We start from the raw sequence: 9,717 nt of genomic DNA, 5'->3' as shown, positions 1-9,717 counted from the left end.
TTAGGAACTTGGCTCTCATATAACAAACTTAAGACTTAGCACAAACAAATAAATACTTGATCATTATCTTCAGACGTGTGAAACACACTATCCTATCAATTTTCAATTTTCTTTACCAAGCAACAAAGGTAATCAAACCAGAACTTTTAAGATACAAAATGATGTTGAATTTCTCATGTTACTTTTATGATAATTTCACCAACGGAATAACTTGAGATTTTTAGTATGTAAAAAAATTTCATATACAGTAGTTTAGTCAATAATCGTTTTTAGAAGTTACAAAAGTTTTTAAAATTTTCATAACTAAGTCTTAGGTTCCTCATTCATTACACTTGTTTTTAAGAAGACAAAGGAGGTGATATATATATATATATAATTTTCATATATTGTCAGGATATACGATTCTTGATTAAGTTACTGCAGAGCTTAAGAAAGAATTTTACGTACTAAAAATCTCAAGTTACTCCCTTGGTGAATTTGTCATACAAATAATCTGAGAAAGTTGATATCTTCTTGTATTTCAAAAGTTATGATTTGATTACCATTATGTTTAGTAAGGGAAATCAGAAACTTTTCGGATGGTGTGTTTTACATGCTTGAAGACAATGATCAAGTATTCTCTTGTTTGTACTAAGTCACAGTTTCCTTATACGAGGCTCAGGTTACTAACAAGTCATACAAAGATTATTGAATTGCTTTTGGAATTGAAGAACCTTGAAATAGAGTGCTAGGTGGTTGAAAATAATGTTGCAAAAGTGGTTTCAATATAAGAAAGGGAATAAAATGTGAATTTCCTACTTTAACCCTAAAATTTTAAATATTTTTAATTTTTCTGTCAGTTTTAACGGTCGCAGACCAAATGCGCCACTTCGCTCATAACTGAGGGACTAAAACTAGATACGATCATAACTCAGGGACTGAGCCATCACTATCATTATAACTCAGGGACCAAACTCGCCATTTTCTCTTTAATTAATAAAGAGTATGAGAGAGAGAAATTACATGTCGGGCAAGAAGTTTGAATGATTAATTAAATAACATGTTAATATTCGTTGTTAAACATTGAGTGACAACAATTGAAATACATGACTAATTGTGGCAAAAATAATAATAATAATAATAAAGTCCAAGTCAAATCTTATATGGTGAGCTTAGGTCTTCTATTCAATTGCGAAGTATTGTCCTTATTCAAATAGGTAAAGTAACAACAAGCATGATGGGATAGACAATTAGACACACAAGATATAACTGGCGCCAAAATGATTAGAAACTTGACTTGTCACCTATTTGGGTACGGATAAATTGTAAGGTTTGAAAGTCGTGGATAAATTCTGATAGTGCCACTATAGTCGTGGACCAAAAGTGCAAAAAATTTTAATTCTCATACCGTGATTGTGTTTTGAATTTTGATCTCTCCTCTCAAATACTATCTATTAAATCAGTGAGCTGTGCAGACTTGTTTTGGTATTCATATCAGGCCCGGAGGGGGAGGCGGCGCTTGGTTTGTGAATGATAAAAGACATGCATTGAGCCTTTTTGACATTGTCGAATGCAAGGCAACGGATGTAAGCATTTGGGTATGTGTTTCTGCACTCTTCCATTTCTTTCAGAACCTGAGATGAATCTGTGCACCCAAACATTGGCAGTTTCCACAACGTCCAGTACCTGCCGTCGTAGTATCCCGGCATTCGGCTATTTTCCCTGTGCTGCCTTCCAACCTTCAATTCAATTCCACACAAATTTCAAATATCCAAAAAAAAAAAAAAAAAAAAAAAAAAAAGGAAGGGCTAGGGGATTGTTAGCTAGGCAGAGATCGATAAGGGACTAACTCTAGCACCATATGACTAAGGGATTGTTAGGCAGAGATCAATAAAGTGCTATGTGGTTAGGAGGATTGTTAGGCAGAGAACACGATAAAAGTTAAGTCTAGCACCTTAGCTTTAGAAAGTGTGTGGCTGTATGAGAAAATAAAGTTAAGCATTAACTACTAGCTATAGTTTTTGACATAAGTGGTATCAGAACCAGGTGACAAATTCAATTAAGGCCTGTAGTTATAGCTTATGGCGTAAGTGATAAGGGCTTGATCTTAGCAGATATATACCTAATCAAATTCAAGGCAAGGAATCCATCCCTTGTTAATAATGTAATCAACTTCCTTTGCAATAGATTCCTGTGAGAGTGGGGGAAGGTAGGAGAGTGTCTCAAACCTTTTGTTATCAATTGGATTCCAAGTCTGCAGCCCCCAAAACAAATTTTTAATCAACAAAACATACAAACATCATCTCAGATCTGTAACGTTTATCCGTTACTATTATTATAACATTAGGATAAGTTATGATAATATTCAGTATTTGATATGTGGTGCAACACTAATAACCTAATAGCTAGACTACCATTATGATTAGGAGTCTGGTTAGGGTTTAGGAGACCTAAAGACAATCAACCACAATGATGGCCAGTGGTTATATAAGGTCACTAGTCCTCTCACTGCTCACATTACATACCTCATACACCATCTAGAGAGAGCTGAGTAAAGTGAGAGACAAAATACTCGTTATCTCTGCAGCAGTCCGGATCGCTCAACCATAACAAGAAGACTATGGCTGGAGGTTAGTCGATCCTGTAATCACATATTATATGGTGCATGTGATATTTTAGTCTAACAGTTGGTATCAGTCGCCATAAATAATCTCTGCCTAGTTTTTTTAATTGCTTAAATATTTGCATATTTTATATACTTTGTTATATAATTGAGATTATGTGAATATTCTTTAGTATGCAATTATATTGTCTGGGCTGCTGGAAATTAAGTTTTTATTCCGCATTGAGAAACAAAAAAAAAAAAAAAAAATTGGATAATTATTTTGGCCTACTGCTTCGCACGTGTTCAGTCACCGGCGGTCATTGTTGATTGGAGGAGATAGATGTTTTTTTTCCGTCGTTTTCCCGTCGTCTTCTCATTCAGCACAATCAACGATGGTTTCCGGTGATGGCGCAGCTCAATCGGCGACGAAGGCACGGCCTCAAGGAACGCCGTGTTCTGCACGTCGTCGGCTGGACTGGGTTGCATCGCGGTAGTACGACGGAAGACGGCGGCCGGTGGCGTTGGTGTTGCATTGCGGGCTGGTGGCGGCAGCGACGCTGGGTCTCCCGGCGACGTTGTCGCAGTCTGACCTCCTTGCGGTGACGTCGGCGACCCTTGGCTGCTGATCGTCGATGCTGCTGACCTCCCTGGTCTCTGCGCTGCGCCACTGCCTCTTCACGAAGCAGATTAGTGAAGAAGATGATGATGATGTGTTAATGGGCCAGGTCTGGCCCAATTTGGGCTAGACCTGGGCTCATTAAAAAAAAAATTTATTATAAATTTTTTTTTTTTTGGGCCTGTTATGGTTTTGGGTCAAACCTGAATTGATATTTGCACTACATCAATTCATTCAGTTTAACATCTTCATCATATTTGGACTTCTTCTAATTAAATTATCCAATTGAAATTTTTTTTAAGTCTATTATTAAATTATTATTCAACTTTGAATAATTATTCAGTTTTAATTTTTCAGTTGAATTTTAATTTAATAATGTTTTCCAGTTTAAATTGTATTAAGTGTTGCAATTTAATTGTGGAGTATTTGTGAGTAATATGCATAATCTGAGCATGCTATTTATCTCTTTATTGCAATAATTATTTGACTGTTATAATTATGCCTGTAGAAAAACATGTTCATTAAGAAAAATTTAGAGCCTTTTAGGTCTGAATTATATGCTATGCCTGAATTAGTGCCTTTTAGGTGAATTAGTGCCTTTCAGGTTAGATTATGCATATTATTACTCAACCTTCAGTTATTACTCCACTCGTGTTTTATAAAGTTCCTAAAGCACATTAAGTACATAAACAATTCGTAGTTTTAACCTATTCAAAGCCTTATCCATAGGTGAAACTACTCTTTAGATCTCTCAAACGATTTTACTTCAAAAAATGAGAACACATGAATTAGGGAAGTTTCTTGGGGAGGAATACTAGTTCTATGGCCCTGGCTTAAAAGCCTTGTTGCTACTAGTCCCCTTGCGATGCTACTCTGTCTAAGGAGTTGGTTTTTAACCGAGCTTCGTCTCGACCAACTTTCCTGGGAGTATACCTAAGGATTGTCTATCATATTTTGGTTTAATCTGTTTGTTAATTAGGTTTTCTTGCTAATGTGATTATGTTCTTTGGTTAATTAAAGAGTAGCCACAGCATCTTTAATTTTTCCAAAATTACATATTAAGTTTTACTCACATAAAGTTAATGCAAGAATATTGTAATTCACTCTGCGTGATATGGCAAAATTTAGCCCACAGGCAATTTTGTTATATTTGTAGGGTTAATTAGGATGAAATACCATACTATGATCATAATTTGCCCACAGGGATTATGTATCGGCATATAGTTTTGGTAGTTTTGTCATTAAGGGTGGAAAAATTAAAATCGCACCCATTCCGTTTCCACCATTCAGTTTTGGTAAATTCATTATGCGTAAAAATTTAGCCCACATGCAATTTTTATGGCATCCGAATTTATCTTTCGCATAATTTTACATTGGTAATATTATGTACTTCAGTATCTCTCTCTAATTTTTTGTGCCTCGAAAATTCTAACCAAGCATTAATTATTATTCTTTACAGCAACTCATCCTGGCACCCAAACACAAATTAATGTTCCAATCCTTAATGAAGATAACCACAAAGAATGGAAAGATGCTATTCTCTTGCAATTAAGATTATTAGAGTTGGATTACGCTGTTCTCAATGAGGAACCCCCTGAGGTTACTGAAGAAAGCACTGGCGAAGCCAAGCAGCTTCGCGCACAATGGGAGAAATCCAATGGATTATGTGTGCTCTTCATTAAGTCAAGAATTTCTAGAAAAATTCGTTTTTGCTTTGAGGACATTAAGAAAGCGAAACCCTTGCTCAAAGCTATCGATGATAACTTCATTGAATCAAAGAAAGTTTTGGCAATGACTCTAATCATGAAGTTGAGAAATTTGCGTCTTTCCACTGTCAAGGGAACGCGTGAACACATTATGCAACTCAGGGATATTGCGGCTCAATTAAAGGAGTTGGAAATCATTCTACCAGATGATTATTTGGTGCTTTTTGCACTTGATACCCTCCCTCAGGAGTACAATCCTTTTAAGATTTCCTACATCACACATAAAGAGGACTGGTCTATCAATGAGTTGATAACCATGTGTGCAATGGAGGAACAAAGGCTTGTGGCTAAGCTTGGGTATGTTCCATCTTCTTTTGTTTGTTTCGAATCTAATATGTCAGAAGTTAATACTAATTCTTGGTGGGTTGACTCTGGTTCAACAATCCACATTGCAAACTCTTTGCAGGATTTGACAAAATTGAGACAGCCAACGGGAACTGAGTGTAGCATCTTCTCTGGAAACAAGATTGCGTCACCAGTCGAAGCTGTCGAAGTTTGCAATTTAGTTTTGGACAATGGCTTTGTATTGACATTAGAAAAGACTTTTTATGTTCCTAGTTTTTCTAGGAACTTAGTTTCAGTATCTAGACTTGTACCCTTCGGATATTCTTTTGAGTTTAATACCAATAATATCAAGTTATTTTGTTATTTTACTTGTGTTGGTACTGGTACATTGTCTAATGGTCTTTTCCGTCTTAAATTAAAGAATGATTCAGTTTACAATTCTTTACATGTTCAAAACGGCACCAAACGGTGTAGTATTAACGACAATTCCTCAATGCTGTGGCATCGGAGATTAGGTCATATCTCCCTTGAGCGTATTAAAAGGTTGGTAAAGGATGGAGTACTTTCTACTCTAGACTATACTGACTTTGAGACTTGCGTTGACTGCATTAAGGGTAAGCAGACAAACAAGTCAAAGAAAGGTGCCAATAGAAGTACAACGTTGTTGGAAATTATTCATACTGACATATGTTGTCCTGATATGACAATACCTGGTCAGAAATATTTCACCACCTTTATTGATGACTTCTCAAGTTTTTCCTATGTGTATTTACTTCATCATAAACATGAAGCATTGGATGCCTTTAAATCATTTAAAGTTGAAGTTGAAAACCAATGTAACAGGAAAATACACATAGTTAGGTCTGATAGGGGTGGTGAATACTATGGTAGATACAATGAGAATGGGCAAGCACCTAGTCTATTTGCTAAGTTTCTTCAAGAGCATGGGATTGTTGCCCAATACACCATGCCTGGTTCTCCGGACCAAAATGGTGTAGCTGAAAGAAGAAACCGGACCCTTCTGGATATGGTGCGGAGTATGCTTAGCAACTCTAAGCTTCCTAAGTCGTTGTGGGATGAAGCACTTAAGACGGCAACGTATATATTAAACCGTGTTCCAACCAAGGTTGTCCCTAAGACACCGTTTGAGTTATTTAAAGGTTGGAAACCGAGTTTGCAACATATGCGTGTTTAGGGATGTCCGTCTGAGGTGAGGATATATAACCCACACGAGAAGAAACTTGACCCAAGGACGATTTGTGTTTTCTTTATTGGATATGCACAGTCCTCTAAGGGTTATAGATTCTATTGTCCATCTCATACTACTAGGATAGTGGAATCAAGGAATGCTAAATTTCTTGAAGATGACTTGATTAGTGGGAGTGATCGGTTTAAGGACTTAGTTCTTTCCTTCGATCATATTGACTCTCAACCTTCTACGTCATCTAGTGGGGTTGTACTTATCCGCAGTGCTCCTTTAGTTCTGCCTGCAGATATACCACCTACCGTTGAGATTCCGCAAACTGTTGAGGATCAACCTTTGGAAGAACCAGTTCAGGACTTACAGCAACCGCCTGAACTAGATTTCGAACCAATGGTTGAACCAACTCAGGATATACAGCAAGATTCTGAGCCGATGCAGACTGAACCAATTCAAGAACTGCCACCAGTTCCTGAAGAGGTAGTTGACCTGCAGCCTGTGCAAGGCGGTGGAGGTCCAACCTTAAGACGGTCTACTCGGATAAGGCGATCAACAGTTCCTAGTTATTATGTTTCGTATCTACAAGAATCTGACATAGGGGCTGAAGATGATCCTGAAACATTCTCTCGAGCCACAAATTGTACACAGTCTGACTTATGGTTGGAAGCCATGAAAGATGAAATGAATTCCTTGAAGGACAATGGAGTTTGGGATCTTGTTGAGTTGCCTAATGGGGCCAAGGCCGTTGGTTGTAAATGGGTCTTTAAGGCTAAACGAAACTCATTAGGCAACATTGAGAGATACAAGGCCCGGCTTGTTGCCAAGGGATTTACTCAAAAAGAAGGAATCGATTACAAGGAGACATTTTCTCCTGTATCAAAGAAAGATTCACTTCGGGTCATTCTGGCATTAGTTGCACATTTTAATCTTGAGTTGCAACAAATGGATGTGAAAACCGCTTTCCTAAATGGTGATCTAGAAGAGGAGGTTTATATGAAACAACCTGAAGGTTTCTCTTCTAGGGGTGGTGAGCATTTAGTATGTAAGCTTAAGAAATCCATATGCGGTTTAAAACAAGCCTCCCGTCAATGGTATATCAAATTCGATGGGGTAATTTCTTCATTTGGTTTTGTTGAAAATCCCTCAGATAACTGTATATACCAGAAGGTGAGTGGGAGTGAAATTTGCTTCCTTGTTTTATATGTGGATGACATCTTACTTGCCACCAATGATAAGGGGATGCTTCGTGAAACAATTTCTTTCTAAGAACTTTGATATGAAGGATATGGGTGATGCCTCTTACGTTATCGGCATTAAAATTCGTAGAGATAGGTCCCGGGGTATACTGGGTTTATCTCAAGAAACCTATATAAACAAAGTTTTAGAGAGATTTCATGTGCAAAATTGTTCATCTAATGTTGCTCCCATAGCTAAGGGTTAAGACTTTTGGAGAGCTGTAAAGAGGGTTCTAAGGTATCTAAGATGAACCAAAGGTTACAAGCTTGGGTTTAGGCAGACGGACAATTTAGATGTTGTCGGTCATTCAGACGCGGACTTTGCTGGCTGTGTTGATTCTCGAAAATCAACTTCAGGGTGCGTCTTTATTATGGCCAGTGAGGCTATCTCATGGAGAAGTGTTAAACAGTCCTTAATAGCTACTTCTACCATGGAAGCCAAGTTCGTTTCTAGTTTCGAGGCAACTTCATAGGGTGTTTGGCTAAAGAATTTTATCTCTGGGCTTAGAATTATGGATTCTATATCTAAGCCATTGAAAGTCTACTGTGACAACTCAGCTACAGTCTTCCTAGCTAAGACCACAAAAGTGGGAGTCGAATTAAGCACATCGACATCAAGTTCTTAGCAATTAGGGAGCGTGTCAAAAATAAAGTTGTATTCTTTGAACACATTCATACTGAGTTGGTGTCAGCAGATCCCTTGACTAAATGCATGCCTTCAGTTAAATTCAAGGATCTGGTTCAGAAAATGGGACTTTTTCCCACTATGGAATTTGTATATACATTCAGTTTAAAATTCTTTGGCATTCAGACATTTTTTCAATTAAGTGTGTACACCTTCATTTGCTTCATATTGATTAGAAAATGTACTTCAGGGACTTGGAATAAACATAAGGTTTATTTCGTTGGGTTTTGTTTCCTAATTAAGTGCTCAATGGCAGTTTGCATTTGATCATAATGGATACTACTCGTGCTAATGAGAACATATCATTATGGTTGGTGTTTTTCTGTTATTGAGTGGTAGTGCTTGCACCAAGTGGGAGAATGTAACGTTTATCCGTTACTATTATTATAACATTAGGATAAGTTATGATAATATTCAGTATTTGATATGTGGTGCAACACTAATAACCTAATAGCTAGACTACCATTATGATTAGGAGTCTGGTTAGGGTTTAGGAGACCTAAAGACAATCAACCACAATGATGGCCAGTGGTTATATAAGGTCACTAGTCCTCTCACTGCTCACATTACATACCTCATACACCATCTAGAGAGAGCTGAGTAAAGTGAGAGACAAAATACTCGTTATCTCTGCAGCAGTCCGGATCGCTCAACCATAACAAGAAGACTATGGCTGGAGGTTAGTCGATCCTGTAATCACATATTATATGGTGCATGTGATATTTTAGTCTAACAAGATCAACTCTAACAAACTAATGAAAACAAAAAAAAAAAGACATGACACATCTGTTACCACTCCATATGAGTATGCGCGGTTACAAAATTCAATTCTAATGGTGGGACATTGATTCTTTGAGCTTAAAAAGATTGAGAAAGTACGAAACATATACTATTTTACCTTCATACACAGAGTTTTGGAGCCATTGGAAACTGCTTTGCAGCTCCAAGAAATGGAGTAGTTGGAAGGAAGAAGGGTGCGTTTGAGGCCAACAAAGCTTGATCCGCCAACACCAACAGGAGCCGAAGAAAACACAGAGGACATCTTTGAGAAAATTGAGCTAGCTAAAGATGATAACAAGGAGCAAATTAGGGAGATAAAAGCAGCTAAGGTTGAGAAAATGGAGGTATGAAGAGATGATAAAAGTAGTAGTGCAAGTTATATATTTTTGAGGGCACACTGAAAATGTTGGGTTGGTTGGGGGAGATGAATGTTTCAGTGGGTACAAATCAGTGAGGCTGGAATGCTGGATGCCTATGCCTATGGTTTTCATCACTACCATTTCGAATTTATTATTCTTGTTAGTTCCACTTGATTGCTTTTTGTAATTTTAAGTACACTTTGGCA

The 9,717-nt window shown here is 37.4% G+C and overlaps 1 pseudogene; it reads right to left on the bottom strand.

Annotated features, from left to right (window-relative positions):
• Positions 1 to 1,400: 1,400 nt before the first annotated feature.
• LOC109182144 lies at positions 1,401 to 9,627 on the bottom strand (annotated as a pseudogene).
• Positions 9,628 to 9,717: the final 90 nt, after the last annotated feature.

Source organism: Ipomoea nil, unplaced genomic scaffold (assembly GCF_001879475.1).
Source record: "Ipomoea nil cultivar Tokyo-kokei standard unplaced genomic scaffold, Asagao_1.1 scaffold1043, whole genome shotgun sequence".
NCBI classification, from domain to species: domain Eukaryota; kingdom Viridiplantae; phylum Streptophyta; class Magnoliopsida; order Solanales; family Convolvulaceae; genus Ipomoea; species Ipomoea nil.
Note: the sequence above shows the minus strand (reverse complement) of the source record. Positions and strands in the feature narration are given on the sequence as shown.